Below are 16,727 nucleotides of genomic sequence, written 5' to 3'. Positions count from 1 at the left end.
CGGCCCAACAAGTCCACACCGACCCGCCGAAGCGCAACCCACCCATACCCTTATATTTACCCCTTACCTAACCCTACGGGCAATTTAGCATGGCCAATTCACCTGACCCGCACATCTTTGGACTGTGGGAGGAAACCGGAGCACCCGGAGGAAACCCACGCAGACACGGGGAGAATGTGCAAACTCCACACAGTCAGTCGCCTGAGTCGGGAATTGAACCCGGGTCTTCAGGCGCTGTGAGGCAGCAGTGCTAACCACTGTGCCACCGTGCCACCCACCTTCTTAAACAAGGGGACAGCATCAGCAATTCTCCGGTCCTCTGGGAACTCCCTCCCCCGTTTTCAAGGATGCTGCAAAGATATTTGTCAAAGCCCCAGCTATTTCCTCTCTCGCTTCCCTCAGTAACCTGGATAGATCCCATCCAGTCCTGCAGTCTTGTCAACCTTCATACCTTTTAGAATATACAACACTTCCTCCGTCCTTCTGCCGACTTGACCTAGAGTAATCAAAGGTCTACCCCTAACCTCAGCATACGCCATGTCTCTCTCCTCGGATAATACCGAGCAAAGTTCTCATTAAGAATCTCACCTATTTTCTTTGACTTCACGCATAGCGTTCCTCCTTTTTCCTTAGTGGGCCAACCCTTTCCCTTGTTACCCTCTTGCTCCTTATATATCAATAAAGGGCTTTGGGGTTTTCCTTAACCCTGCTCGCTAAGGATATCTCATGGCCCCTTTTAGCCCTCTTAAGTCCTCATTTCAGATTGGTCCTACATTCCCAATACTCTTCCAACGCTTCGTCTTCAGTCGCTTAGACCTTATGTACGCAACCTTTTTCCTCTTAGCTAGTCTCACAATTTCACCTGTCATCCATGGTTCCTTAATCTCACCATTTCTATCCCTCATTTTCACAGGAACATATCTCTCCTGAACTCTAATCAATCTTTCTTTAAAAGTCTCCCTCATATTGAATGTGGATGTCCCTTTAAACAGCCACTCCCAATCTACATTCCCCAGCTGCTGCCGAATTTTTGTATAGTTGGCCTTCCCCCAATTTAGCACTCTTCCTTTAGGACCACTCTCGTCTTTGTCCGTGAATATTCTAAAACATATGGAATTGTTAAAAACCACACAACACCGGGTTATAGTCCAACAGGTTTAATTGGAAGCACACTAGCTTTCGGAGCGCCGCTCACAACCACCTGATGAAGGAGTGGCGCTCCGAAAGCTAGTGCTCCTAATTAAACCTGTTGGACTATAACCTGGTGTTGTGTGATTTTTAACTTTGTGCACCCCAGTTCGACACCGGCATCCCCAAATCATTGAATTTTGATCACTATTCCCAACATAATCCCCCACTGAAACGTCAACCACCTGGCTGAGCTCATTCCCCAACACCAGGTTCAGTATGGCTCCTTCCTGAGTTGGACTATTTACATACTGCTCTAGAAAACCCTCCTGGATGCTCCTTACAAATTCTGCTCCAACCAGACTTCTACCACTAAGTGAATGCCAGTCAATGTTGAGAAAATTAAAATCTCCTAACACTATTACCCTGCTGTTCCTATATCTTGACATAATCTGTTTACATATTTGTACCTCTAACTCATGCTCACTATTGGGAGGCCTGTAGTACTGCCTCAGCATTGTTACCACACCATTCCTATTTCTGATCTCTGCCCATAGTGCTGCACTGCTCGAGTCCTCGATAGTGCCCTCCTTCAGCACAGCTATGATATCCTCTCTGACCAATAATTCAACTCCTCTATCCCTTTTACCTCCCTCTCTATCCCATCTGAAGCATCGATATCCTGGGATATTTAGTTGCCAATTATGCCCTGCCCTTAACCAAGTCTCAGTAATAGCAATAACATCATACTCCCAGGTACTAATCCAAGCCCGAAGTTCATCTGCCTTACCTACTACACTTCTCACATTAAAACAAATGCACCTCAGACCACCAGTCCCTCTGTGTTCATCATCTGCTTCCTGCCTACTCTTCCCCTTAGTCATGCTGACTTCATGATCTAGTTCCTTCATTTCCCCAATGTAGAGGAGACCACAATGTGAGCAGCAAATGCAGGAGACTAGGTTGAGTGAAGTGCAGGTGAAGCGCTGCTTCAACTGGAAGGTATGTATGGGGCTTTGGATACTGTTGGCCTCACTGACTCCTGTAAGGCATTGGTCAACCAGATGGGTTTTTACAACCAGTGATGATTACCCTCTCTCTATCTTGGAACTAGCCTTCAATTACAGACTTTAATCATTTAAATTCCCTAACCTATTGCATCAGGATTTGAACTCCCACCCCTATAGCACTGGTCTAACCCTCTGAACATGCAATCCAGTGGCATTAACATGACACCACCACCAACCCCTAGTTCTGAGCTCCTCACTACCACCTTCTCCATGCCTCCTTTTGCAACCTTTCTGAAAAGGAGAGGAAAGAGGAAACGATGAGGGGTGAATCGGCTCAGGACCGTGTAGGGATATGATCTCTCGTGCAGAAATGTGCTGTCAGCCTGTATTTCACAGGGTGACAGTGCAGCACATTATGTAACACCACCCGATGCTCCAGTGTCAGGAGGAGATGGGCATATTAATGAACAAGTCACTGAATATGTTCTCGATTTCAGATACAATGACAAGCTTCCTAACAGCCTATTGCCTACAATTTGGTAGATTCTCAGTGCAATATTTCTTATCTTCCTTATTAAGTCATCCCAAATAAAATATATCACTTTCTGCGTGATTTACTTTCTTTCTCTCACAGACCAGGTCAAATGAGAAAAATAATTGGATTAGAAACTGGAACTCAGTGCGTTCTCCTTTTATGTAACCATTAGTTAAGATTTCGATTGCAACCTAAGTGATCTCGCTCATTATTTGTTACACTTTTCTGACTGACATATTTAGGGATGAAAGGACTGGGCATTGAAGTGAGGTTTTAAGATCCTTTAAAGACTGGGAGTCTCTCATTAAAACAGTCCAATCGCTGCATAAGATCTTTCCAAGGATTTCAGAAAAGGAAATATTTAAAACCTTCTCATGAGTTCATTAAATTCTCAATATTCCAAAAGCTCCCGCAGCCCAGTGGGTGTAAGATGATAAATAAGGGGGGAAAGAAGAGCAAATGTGTGTTTAACTAAACATCTCTTTTGTCTGATTCCAGCTTTCAGGGGAATATAAGAGATACTGTGATAGTTGTCATATAGTTAGTATATGGGATTAGCAGATGTACTCTCCCATCTAGGCTACACCATGGGGCTGATGTTAAAATCTCCTGGGACACGGATCTAATGGAATAAGGTTCTGGCGCTGTGCTATTTTATATGCACCTGTATTTAGTGTTAAACAGTTAATCACTGTTCGTTGAGTTGTGTTAATATGGTCTCCAGCCCACATCTACAAGACAACCTGAAGTGACTTGTGATATTAATACGAGTAGAACAGATGGTTTCAGATGGTTTCTGACTAGGGCTGCCAGCTCAGGTTGGGACGTAATCCTAGAGGTTTTCACAGTTCAAACCTGACCAACATCACTTCCCCCATTTCTACTGTTTTTATAACCAATTACCAGATATGATCAAAGAAGGGGCAAGAAAGAATGATTATGTTTTTTTCAATGTAACCCCACATCCTGCAACTTTTTTTTAGCTGGGTGGGTGAGGCTGTTTAATTCTGGATGGCTCCAGGACAGTTCCATGCTGACCGACTCTGCAGGCCTGTCATTGATCGAGTCAGTGTCGGCTCCTTCGGCACACAGATGCTGGCACAGCTGGTAAATGTCCGCTGCTTGGACAAAGGGACCAGGCTTCAGCAGCACCTAGCACCACCCCTTTGAACAGACTGATCTCGAAACTGTGTGATTGGGCTTGGTGCTTCAATCCTCTACCCCTTACTACCCCAGCACTTTGTGGAAATACGGGCACAAGACTGAGCATTGTGTACAGCTTCTTATTGGTGACTCTGCAAAGAATGTGGTGCACTACAGCCTGATGTGACTCTAAGCTTGAACTGCCTCATTACAGCAAACCATAAAATGGAATTTATTCAGTTTTGAATTATCTGAATTTGCCCCTGACAAGTGACTAGCTTGCAGCTCGTTTTGATGAATCATTGTGTCTGACACTCTTTGGTGACATCATTGTGTCCACCCAAGAATGACACTCTTTGATGGCATCATTGTGTCATTCCAGAGTGACTCACTTTGATGACATCATTGTGTCCATCCAAGAGCGACATTCTTTCATGACATCATTGTGTCATTCCAGAGAGATTCACTTTGATGACATCATTATGCAGCTCCTAAAATGTCTCACAGTGATGATATTGCATTGATTTGAAGTTACAATCTGGGCTGTGTGGTCAGGTTTGTTTAAGGGTTGGTCCAATTTACACATAGGGACAGTCAAGAATGGGATTGTTCCCTTAATACCAAAGGTTTTTGGAATGATCCCATACTGGAATATTGGACATTGGACAAGGAACTGTTCTTTGGGCTTTAGTAACTGATAGGTTTCCCCTTTTACCCAACAGCCCTGAGTTCACTGCCCAACATTGGTTTCCAATCAGGCAATGCCTGAACTTTAAACTTTGATTTCAATCTTCCCCCTTGATCTCATCCTCTTTGTCTCTGTAAGATTAGATTACATTCCCTAGAGTGTGGAAACAGGCCCTTCAGCCCCAAAAGTTCACAACGACCACCTTACATTTATCCCCTGACTAACGCATCTAACTCTATGGACAACTTAGCACAGTCAATCCACCTGACCTGCACATCTTTGGACTGTGGGAGGAAACCAGAGCACCCGGAGGAAACCCACGCAGACACGGGGAGAATGTGCAAACTCCACACAGACAGTTGCCCAAGGCTGGAATCGAACCTGGGTCCCTGGCGCTGTGAGGCAACAGTGCTAATCACTGAGCCACTGTGCCAGCCCACGTAAGCTCCTCCAACCTCTGAGAACGCAAAGCTCTTCCAATTCTGGCCTCTCAGGCTCTCTGGTGTTTATCACAGCACCTACCTGTGCTCTCCTGTCTCTGGGTTTTCTCCCACACTCTTCCTATCTCTCTACCTCACTTTTCCCTTTAATAGGTACCTTAAAAACCTTCTTGTTTGACCAAGATTTGGATTATGGGGTAATCCAATATAGGGTAGGGGAATGGGTGTGGGTGGGTTACTCTTCGAAGGGCTGGTGTGGACTTGTTGGGCTGAAGGGCCTGTTTCCACACTGTAGGGATTCTGAGATTCTGAGATAGTCTGAGGTATTATTTACCCAGGATGTTTTCCTACAGTCCTAAGTTTCAAATTTTTTTCATAATCTCTGCTGTGAATTGCCCAATTGGGACTTTTCAACACATTAAAGGCACTTTAGAAATGCAAACTGTTGGCACAGGTACAAGTGAGGTAAACACCAACTGTCTTGAACATACTGGGGTAGACGGTATCCTAGTGGTGTTACCCCTAGACTATTAACCTTGTAGTTCTGGGGACCTGGGTTTGAATCCTGCTGTGAATTCAATAGCAATCCAGAATTAAGAGTTGGCTAATGCCCATGAATCCATTGTCGATTGTTGGAAAAATCCATCTGGTTCACCGATACCCTTTAGGGAAGGAAATTGCCATCCTTACCTGGTCTGACCTACATGTGACTGCAAACCCAAAGCAATGTGGTTGCCTCTTAACTGCCCTCTGGGCAATAAGGCATGGACCATAATCGCCAGCCTTGCCGGCAAAGCCCATATCCTGTGAATGAATAAAGGAAAAGATACAAGCAAGGAGTAGGAGACCACTTGACCCTGTGACCCAACATCACCATTCAATAAGACCATCCATCTTTTATGATGGAAGTTGAAGCAGGCCCCAGGGAACATTATCGAGGTTTCTGGATTAATGATCTAGTAACAAAACCACAAAGGCCCCCATGCTGCCCAACAAGAAAGCAGCTGCTATCTAAATTCAAAGATTAAAAAAGGGAAAGTCCTGGTGTATGTCCAGTCACAGGGACCAAAGCAATTGGGTCGGCTGCAAGAGGAACATATGTCTATCCAGGGAAGTAGTAGAATCTTTAGCCATTGCTGTGCACAGCAGCATCCCACCAGTAACCACCAGCGGAGTGACAAGTTGAAATATGTTATTTCTTTTCAATCGAGGGAGGTAACGCTGGCTCAGACACAGTAGGGAACTCCACAGGGGGAGTGAGGGATTCTGCCAAGTGATGGTGACTGAGCAGAAGCTGCGGTAGGCTAGGGCTGTAAGGGGAGGAGAGGCCTCAGTTTCACACGCATCTAGAGCTGCTGTGGTGAACCCATGTCCCCTTGCGGGATCATCGATGTGAGGGAGAAAAGGCAACATCCTCGAGAGGATGGAAGCAGGTAAGATCAGTGGAAGGATGGGGCAGAGCCTCAGCATTGGCCTAACCCAGCTGGGCTGAGTGGCCTGTTTCTGTGCTGTACGGTTTCAAATTGAGCCATGTCAAATCCCAAGTGAAACAGAGACATCAGGAACAGGGGCAAGTCATTCGGCCCTTCGCGTCCACTACATCTTTCAATATAATGATATTGGCCTACTGGTAACCACTGCTGCGTCACAGCACCAGGAACCCAGGTTCGATTCCAGCCTAGCAACTGTCTGTGTGGTGTCTGCACATTCTCTCCGTATCTGCTTGGGTTTCCTCTCACAGTCCAAAGATGGTGACCTTACAGAGGTTTATAAAATCATGAGGGGCATGGATAGGGTAAGTAGACAAGGTCTTTACACTGGGGAGGGGGAGTCCAGAAATGGAGGGCATAGGTTTAAGATGAGAGGGGAAAGATTTAAAAGGGACCTAAGGGGCAACCTTTTAATACAGTAGGTGGTGCATGTGTGGAATGAGCTGCCAGAGGAAGTGGTGGAGGCTGTTACAATTACAGCATTTAAAAGGCATCTGGATGGGTATATAAATAAGGGTTGAGAGGGCTATGGGCCAAGTGCTGGCAAATGAAACTGGACTAATTTAGGATATCTGGTTGATATGGACAAGATGGACCGAGGGTTCTGTTTCCATGCAATACATCTCTATGACACGGTAACTCTATGTGTAGGTTTGGTAGATTGGCTATGGATATTTAAAATAAAAATGGAGACAGGCCATTCAGCCCAACAAGTCCACACCAACCCTCCCAGACCTATTTCCCTATCCCGTATTTGCCCCTGATTAATGCACCTAACCTACACATCCCTATGGGCAATTTAGCATGGCCAACTGACCTAACCTGCACATCTTTGGACTGTCCGAGGAAATCCACACAGACACGGGGAGAATGTGCAAACTCCACACAGACAGTTTCAGAGTGTTACAAGGGGACATAAATTTAAGGTGAAGGGTGGAAGGTATGGGGGGGATGTCAGGGATAGGTTCTTTACCCAGGGAGTGGTGGGGGCATGGAATGCACTGCCTGTGGGAGTGGCAGAGGCAGAATCATTGGTGACCTTTAAGCGGCAATAGGTGCTTAAGCTAGGACAAATGTTCGGCACAACATCGTGGGCCGAAGGGACTGTTCTGTGCTGTATTGTTCTATGTTCTATGTTCTACAGTCTGCCCAAGGCTGGAATCAAACCTGGTTCCCAGGCACTGTGAGGCAGCTGTGCTAACCACTAAGCCACTGTGCTGCGCCATGTGGGGATAGGGTTGGGATCTGCTCTTCAGAGGGTCAGTGTGGACTCGATGGCCTGAATGGCCTCTTTCTACACAGAAGGGATGCTATGAATCAATCATCGAACTCTGTACTTTGTCCCCCCTTTCTCTCCCTACCCCTTCGTCCCCAAAGAACTATACTTAACTCCTTCCTAAAAACAGTCAATGTGATTCCCATCCCTTAGGTGACTCCAAGTTGATAGCCGCTAGCTGAGCGAGCCAGGATGATGTGAATGAGCACAATATTTGCCTTGCCAACTCATAAGCAAAGCTGGCTAATTCTGGAGCAAGCAGTCGCAGCAGCACGCTACAAAAATAATTATCTGCATTAGAATTTTAATACTGCAATGAAAGATTGATAAGAAAATAATTAAACCACTCAAGTGCTAAACATTGCCTTTTTAATTAACTGGTGAAGTTACATTGTTGTTGAAATCTTACAGATATTTCAAACCATGGCATTCCTTCTCATCTCTATTATTACCTTGCATTGTCTAAAAGAGGCTAAAGCAAGCAATTCATTGCCTTTAGCTACGCCCCACTGTAACCATTGCTTTCAGAAAGCAATGTGGATCATCTTGCTGCTCAATGTGTCATTAACATATAAATTAGTCGAAGAATTCTCAGCAATTTCCCTGTTTGTTTTTTTTAAGATTGCCTTCTTTTTGGAACAGAAAATCCCGAATTCCCAGCTATCTACAACTCCACATCCATTTTCGCCAACCCCCGCCCAACCAAACTCCGGTTTTAATCCCCGGGAATTTGGAAATCAAAGCTGCTGATAATTGAAGTGGGGCACTTGCACACCAGGAAGGAGCGAAAGTCCCGCATTTGTATTGCAATTGTCAAGTGCTTTCCAGTGAATGGACTCTGATGTAATCACTGTTATAATGTCAAGTCATAGAGCCATAGAGATGTACAGCACAGAAACAGATCCTTCTATCCAACTCATCCATGCTGATCAGATGTCCTAAATCAATCTAGTCCCACTTGCCAGCACTTGGCCCATATCTCTCTAACCCCATTCCTATTCAGATGCTGCTTAAATTTTGTAATTGTACCAACCTCCAACACTTCCTCTGGCAGTTCATTCCCAAAGTTCTCTGCCTTCCTCAGACATGAACTCAGTCAGTCCCTTTCTCACTGCCACACTGCTGTGACCTCTTCAGTCTCCTCCATTGCCATAGTGATTCAGACCACAAATTGGAGCGACAACACCTCATCTTCCGCCTGGGCAGCCGACAGCCCGGAGGACTCAACATTGAGTTCACCAATTTCAAATAACCTTCCCATCCATCACTCCCTTTCCAGCCCCTCCTCCCTTCCATCCATCTGGCCGACCCTTCCTTCCAGCTACCTATCGGATTCATCCCTCAAATCGACCAATCAGATTGTGCCCACCATCCCTGCCCACCTATTACTACCTCACCATACTGCCCCTCCCCGTGCCCCCCCATCTCCCCCCACCAGCCCCCGAACCCCACATCTCATTCTGAAGAAGGGTAATATCTGAAAAGCTGACTTCTCCACTTCCTGGGGCTGCCTGACTTGCTGTGTTCTTCCAGTCTCCTATTTGTCTACATTGGATTCCAGCATCTGCAACATTTTTTCTCTCATTCTATCCATCCATCACCCTCTGCGTGTAACAGTTGTCCCTTAGGTCCCTTTTAAGTCTTGCCCCTCCCACCTTAAACCTATGCGCTTAATTTTGGACCCCTATACCCTGAGAAAAGGACTTTACCTATTCACCCTATCCATGCATCTAATGATTTTTATGAACCTCTATGAGGTCACCCCTCAGCCCCTGACGCTCCAGGGAAAACAGTCCCAGTCTATTCAGCCTCTCCCTGGAGCTCAAACCCTCCAACATTGGCAATGTTCTTGTAAATCTTTTCCACGCCCCTTCAAGTTTCACATAGGAACAGCAGCAGCCAATTTACACTCAGAAAGCTCCCGCCAACAGCAATGTCATAATGACCGACGGCCTGTTCGTTTATTATCTGAGAATTGGAGGATGAATGTTGGCCAGGTCACTGGGGCTAATTTGAGTGTTCTTTTTCAAAGCTGCACCACTGGATCTGGTGTTCCAAGGAAGAGTCACATCAGACTCAAAAACCTTTGCACTGTTCCTCTCTCCACAGGTAGTGAGGCTCTCCAGCACTTTCGGTTATTAGATTAGATTCCCTACAGTGTGGAAATAGGCCCTTGGGCCCAACCAGTCCACACCAACCCTCTGAAGAATAATACACCCAGACCCACTTCCCTCTGATTAATGCACCTAACACTATGGGCAATTTAGCATGGCCAATTCACCTGACTGGCATGCCTCTGGACTGTGGGAGGAAACCGGAGCACCCGGAGGAAACCCACACAGACACGGGGAGAATGTGCAAACTCCCCACAGGCAGTCACCCGAGGCTGGAATTGAACCTGGAACCCTGGTGCTGTGAGGCAGCAGTGCTAACCACTGGGCCACAGAGCCACTCTGCCACCCCCTTCTTCTTTTTATTATTATTACCACTTAACCTTGAATGACCTCTTGAATGGGCCTCAGTTTAGCTGAGTGTCCCTCTTCAGTATTAGCTCATGAACAAATAGCCAGAAAACCGATCAAAATATTTAATTTGAGAGCTCAACTTAACTTTGTGGCGCCAACATAGCAATGGCTCAGAGGCATCTCTCTTGATTCAACCATATGAAGGATGTGAAAGACTGTGTTCAATTTCAAATTGATTCTTTCTCTTTACTGTTGACTAGGACACTGTCTGAGAGAACCCTGTCCATCAATCATGAACACAAACATGTCTTAAAGACTTGGTGCTGGTGGGGATGTGAGTGATTGAGACCAACAAGGTAGGATTCTGAGGAAGGGTCACTGGACCCAAAACGTTAACTCTGAATTCTCTTCATAGATGCTGCCAAACCTGCTGAGCTTTTCCAGCAACTTCTGTTTTTTGTTTCAGGTAAAATTCTCAATCTGCAATATGTGTGAGAATCACAAATACTGTTGCTGGATAGTCTGATTCGTTTTTCGAAATCGTGAGCTAGTTTTGACCTTGCTGCTTCAGGCAGGGACACCCTCCCCGGTCTCTGCTGAGGATGAAGGTACTCTCTTTAACACCAGGAGTAGTCAGATGCTTTTTTCCCAGGGTTGAAATTTCAATTACAAGAGGCACAGGTTCAAGATGAGAGGGGGAAAATTTAAGGGAGAGGGATGTTTTCATGCAGAGAGTGGTAGGAGCCTGGAACACACTGCCAGATGAGGTGGTGGAAGCAGGCACACTGGCAATATTTAAGAGGCGAAAATGTGTTGCTGGAAAAGCGCAGCAGGTCAGGCAGCATCCAAGGAGCAGGAGAGTCGACGTTTCGGGCATGACCCCTTCCTCAGGAATGAGGAAAGTGTGCCAAGCAGGCTAAGGTAAAAGGTAGGGAGGAGGGACTTGGGGGAGGTTCGTTGGGAATGCGATAGGTGGAAGGAGGTTAAGGTGAGGGCGATAGGTCGGAGTGGGGGTGGGCGCGGAGAGGTCAGGAAGAAGATTGCAGGTTAGGAAGATGGTGCTGAGTTCGAGGGTTGGGACTAAGACAAGGTGGGGGGAGGGGAAATGAGGAAACTGGAGAAATCTGAGTTCATCCCTTGTGGTTGGAGGGTTCCTAGGTGGAAGAGGCATCTGGATGGTTACATGAATAGGGAGGGAATAGAGGGATATGGACCAAATAAGGACAGAAGGTTTGTTTTTTAGTTTAGTTGGGGCATGATGATTGGTACAGGCTTGGAGGGCCATTGGGCCTGCTCCTGTGCTGTACTTTGATTCTCTTTTGTTCTTATACTGGGAATTTCCTGGGCTTCCTCCTTCAGCTAAGCTCCCCAGCTACATTGTGGAACAAGTCTGGAAGGATACTGGAATTGGGGTAACAGTGAGGGAGGGATCTTGGTTGGAATCTTGAGGGGGTCTTCTCCTCCAAGTTTTAAACGTTTGCAGTTTTCGAGCCATTCTTGAATAAGTTTTAGAGTGGAGGGGGCGTGGTTTGTGATATATGGACCATTTGAAGTGTCCAACTCAAGAGAACTGTTGTTGAGTTGATTCAAGATGGGGACTGCTGGACATTGTGAGGAAATCAAGGGATATGGTGGGGAGAAGGAAAACTCTGGTGAGGTGCAGGGTTATTAAATCTTATCAAATATACAGCCCCACTTGAAGAGGTGAATGATGACTCGGCCTCTATTTCTCAGGACCTCTGTATTTCAGACATGTCATCATTGTCTGCTATAAAGGGGTTGGTTTGCTTGGATGGTTGGTATGCAGTACAGAGTGATGATAACAGAGTGGGTTCGATTCCCATACTAGCTAAGGTTACCAGGAAGGACTCTCCTTCTCCATCTACCCTCCCTCACCTGAGGCACAATGACCCTCAGGGTAAATCACTACCAGTCGTCTACCTCTTCTCAGAGAGCAGCCCTACACTCTGATGACTTTGTCGTCTTCATTTGGCCAGAGCCAGAATGTGTCCACCCTTCTGGGTCAAACCTTGGCATTCTCTCTGCATGAGCTGGAGCTCAGTTGGGAGTTTTCCCTTAATTCAGGAACAGAGGTTTGGGGTTCAAGTCCCGACTGAGGCTGAGGTCCCCAGTGTAATACTCTGAGAGTTTTCAGATGACACGTTAACTCCTCTGCTTTCCCCCCCCAAATACAATCCAGAGTCACAAAACTATTTCACCAAAACAAGATTAGTCATCAGGATTCCAACCAACGTGACTCAAAAAAGGTGATCCAGTCACTGCGGTTTGTCGAAACTTGTATAATTTGATTGCTACCTCTCCTACATTATGACAAGTGATGATACTTCAAAAGTAAAGCACCTCGTAGCATCCTGCGATTGCTATATAAATGCACGTTCTTTCTCACTATGTTGCTATTGTATCTGAATTTACCACCTCCTCTGGCAGTGCTTTCCAGACACATACCACCCTTTGTGTAAAAAAATTGCCTCACACACCTGCTTTGAACTTCTCCCCTCTAACCTTAAACCTGTGCCTTCCTAGTATTTGCTATTTCCACATTGGGAAAGAGACTCCAACAATCCACCCTATCCATGCCTCTCGTAATTTTATATCCTTCTATCAGGTCACCCCTCAGCCTCTGATGCCTTTGTGGAAACAATCCAAGTTTATCCAACCTCTCCTTATAGCTAATACACTCCAATCCCCAGGAGTGTAAACCTCTTTCGCACCCACGTACAGTATGTACATTATGCTTCACAAGGTTAGATAGGAAATTCTAATGCTTTGAGTTAAAGCAATGGAGAGGAACTGTTTCTATCTGAATTCAGTCAGTGGTTCAGTTTGCGCTGAGTTCAAAGAATAGGTACTGCTCTCCAATTTGACCAGATAATGGAGGCTGACACTCCAGTCCAGTACTGGAGTGCTGCACTGTCAGAGATGCTGTGGTTTTTGTAGATGAGCCACTAATCTGAGTCCTGTCTGCCGTCTCAGCTGGATGTAAAAGATTCCTGGTTACTGTTTTACAGTCCAGCAACTGTGGGAGTGGTGCCCTTGTGAAAATGTCAGTGACCAAGTTAGCCTCATTGGTGAACACTGTGAAACGATAATCAATTGGGCATGAAAATCCACCTGGATCATGACATCCTTGGGAAAAGGAGACAGGTGGTGGGCAACGAGCTTCTGGTCTTATCACGACCGTATTATTCCAGAAAACCAGACAATGTTCTGGGGATCCAGGTTCAAATCCCACCACAGCAGATTCTGGAATTTGAATTCAATAAAAATCCAGAACTAAGAGTCTAACAATGACCATGAAACCTTTGTTGATTGTTGGAAAAATCCTTCTGGTTTGCTATTGTCCTTTAAGGAAGGAAACTGCCATCCTCACCTGGTCTGGCCTACACTTGACTCCAGACCCACAGTGATATGGTTGGAATCCCAAAGGATATAAAAACTTGATACTCTTTAGCAACTATCATTAACCTATATTATACAAATGCTCCCGAGGAACAAAGAGACCTTAGGCTGCAGTTCATATTTCCTTGAAATTGGAGTCACAGATAGATAGGATAGTGAAGGTGGTGTTTGGTACCTTTATTGGTCAGTGCATTGAGTATAGGAGTTGGGAGGTCATGTTGCGGCAATACAGGACATTGGTTAGGCCAATACTGGAATACTGCATTCAATTCTGGTCTCCCTGCTATCAGAAAGATGTTGTGAAACTTGGAAGGTTTCAGAAAAGATTTACAAGGATGTTGCCAGGGTTAGAGGGTTTGAGCTGTAGGGAGAGACTGAATAAGCTGGGGCTGTTTTCCCTGAAGTGTCGGAGGCTGAGGGATGACCTTAAAGAAGTTTATAAAATCATCAGGGGCATGGATAGAATGAATAGACAAAGTCTTTTCCCTGGGGTGGGGGAGTCCAGAACTGGGGGATGGATGTCTAAGGTGACAGTGAAAAGATTTAAAAGGGACTGAAGGGGCAACTTTTTCACACAGAGGGTAGTGCGTATATGGAAATGAGCTGCCAGCGGAAGTGGTGGAGGCTGGTACAATCACAATACTTAAAAGGCATCTGGATGGATGGATGAATAGGAAGGGATATGGGCCAAATGCTGACAAATGGGACTAGATTTATTTCGGATATCTGTTTGGCATGGACAGGTTGGATCGAAGGGTCTGTTCCTGTGCTGTACATCTCTGTGACTCCATTAACTGTTCATTGCTAGGTGCAAGTTGGATGCTCTGTTCCTTCAGGTAAAGTCATTATCATTCCAGAAGAGTCCTCTCTCATAATGTAAGAGAGAGAGGGGGTAGTTTAACCGGGGCGTCACCACCAGCTGAAGTGAGAGGAGAGGTTGAGAAGGAGAGTCCTTCAACATAACCTCAGCTGAACCCACACTGATGGTAAATCTCTACATTATAAACCAACTATCCAGCCAACTGAGCTAAACAATACCCGCCTTGGCCCTTACATCATGACAATAACTGTGGAGGACCATGGTGGGATGAATGGCCTCCCCTTCAGGTTTCAGAAGTTCTCTGAAGGGAAAAGGTATTACGAAAAATGCGACCAGATGGGTTTTTCCTGACAGTGGCTTCATGGTCATCATTAGACACTTAACTCCAGAGTTGCTGCTTCCCTTAGTGAGATCTGAACCCAGAACTGTCATCTGGGTCAACAGTCCAGCAATAGCAACACTGGGCCATCACTTCCCCAATGCAATGCAGAAAGCTTCCAGAGCCACTCCATCCGATACAGTTGAAGATTTCCCTCTGCAATACAATAAAGTGCTTCCTGAGCTACGATTTCCTCCTTATCAAGATTTAATTTACATCAGAAACTTTTCTTTTTTAAATTCGAAACATTATCCAGGTTTACGGACCATTTAAGATAAATATCTGCTTCCCGCTGACCCAAACAGACACATGTCAAAGCCACTGGCAACTATAATGAGTCTGAGATTTAACTGTTTGGTTGCTGACTGATTCAAATGGATAATCAGCTTTTGGGTCTCAGTTGTTTAATTTGTCTCAGTAGGGATGCTGGGTCATATGTGAGAAATTGGCTGATAATTGCAAAGGATCAGATGAAATAAGGTAAGAAGAGGCTCAGGTGAAGCATACACATTCAACATCCACTCCCTCCATCACTGATGCTCAGTAGCAGCAGTGTGTACTATCTACAAGATGCACTGCAGAAACTCACCAAAGATCCTCATTCAGCAACTTAAACGAAAAAACTATTTAATCAATCCTATATTTCCAAATCCCTTTCACTTCAAGAATATTGATTAAATTTGAATTGCATGTATCAAACACTTTGGAACAGAATGGTGACAGCATAGCACAGGGAGAGTCCATTCAGCCCATTGTGTCTACACTGGCTTTTTGAAGGAGTAATGCATGACCTCCCTTCCATGGCCCTAACTCCATACACTCTTCACTTCTAGAATGTGATCCCATTCTCTCCTGAATGCCTCATCTGACAACATTTAAAAGACATCTGGATGGGTGCATGAATGGGAAGGACTTGGAGGGATATGGGATATATGAATGGGAAGGGGTTGGAGGGATAAGGGGTATATGAATGGGAAAGGTTTGGAGGGACATGAGGTATATAAACGGGGAGGGTTTGGAGGGTTATGGGGTATATGAATGGGATGGATTTGGAGGGATATGGGGTATATGAATGGGAAGCGTTTGGAGGGATATGGGGTATATGAATGGGAAGAGTTTGGAGGGATATGGAGTATATGAATGGGAAGAGTTTGGAGGGATATGGAGTATATGAATGGGATGGATTTGGAGGGATATGGGGTATATGAATGGGAAGGGTTTGGAGGGTTATGGGGTATATGAATGGGAAGAATTTGGAAGGATATGGGGTAAATGAATGGGAAGAGTTTGGAAGGATATGGGGTATGTGAATGGAAAGGGTTTGGAGGGATATGAGGTGTATGGATGGGAAGGGTATGGAGGGTTACGGGGTTTATGAATGGGAAGGGTATGGAGGGTTACGGGGTATATGAATGGGAAGGGTTTGGAGGGATGGGGGTATATGAATGGGAAGGGTTTGGAGGGATATGGTGTATATGGATGGGAAGGGTTTGGAAGGATATGGGGTATATGAATGGGAAGGATTTGGAGGGATATGGGGTATATGAATGGGAAGGGTTTGGAGGGATATGGTGTATATGGATGGGAAGGGTTTGGAGGGATATGGGGTATATGAATGGGAAGGGTTTGGAGGGATACGGGGTATATGAATGGGAAGGATTTGGAGGGATATGGGGTATATGAATGGAAAGGGTTTGGAGGGATATGGTGTATATGGATGGGAAAGGTTTGGAAAGATATGGGGTGTACGAATGGGAAGGGTTTGGAAGGATATGGCTTTCTGAAGGAGTAATGCATGACCTCCCTGCCACGGGCCTAACTCCATACATTCTTCACTTTTAGAATGTGATCCCATTCTCTCCTGAATGCCTCACCTGACAATATTTAAAAGACATCTGGATGGGTGCATGAATGGGAAAGACTTGCAGGGATA

The 16,727-nt window shown here is 45.5% G+C and overlaps 1 protein-coding gene across 1 annotated transcript in view; it reads right to left on the bottom strand.

The window, feature by feature from the left end:
• The window catches only part of LOC132818221 (neurexin-3-beta-like), a 596,149-nt gene that overhangs the window by 109,315 nt on the left and 470,107 nt on the right, over positions 1–16,727 (bottom strand). The gene's annotated exons all lie outside the window — the stretch shown is intronic.

This window comes from Hemiscyllium ocellatum, chromosome 8 (genome assembly GCF_020745735.1).
Source record: "Hemiscyllium ocellatum isolate sHemOce1 chromosome 8, sHemOce1.pat.X.cur, whole genome shotgun sequence".
Taxonomy (NCBI): Eukaryota; Metazoa; Chordata; class Chondrichthyes; order Orectolobiformes; family Hemiscylliidae; genus Hemiscyllium; species Hemiscyllium ocellatum.
Note: the sequence above shows the minus strand (reverse complement) of the source record. Positions and strands in the feature narration are given on the sequence as shown.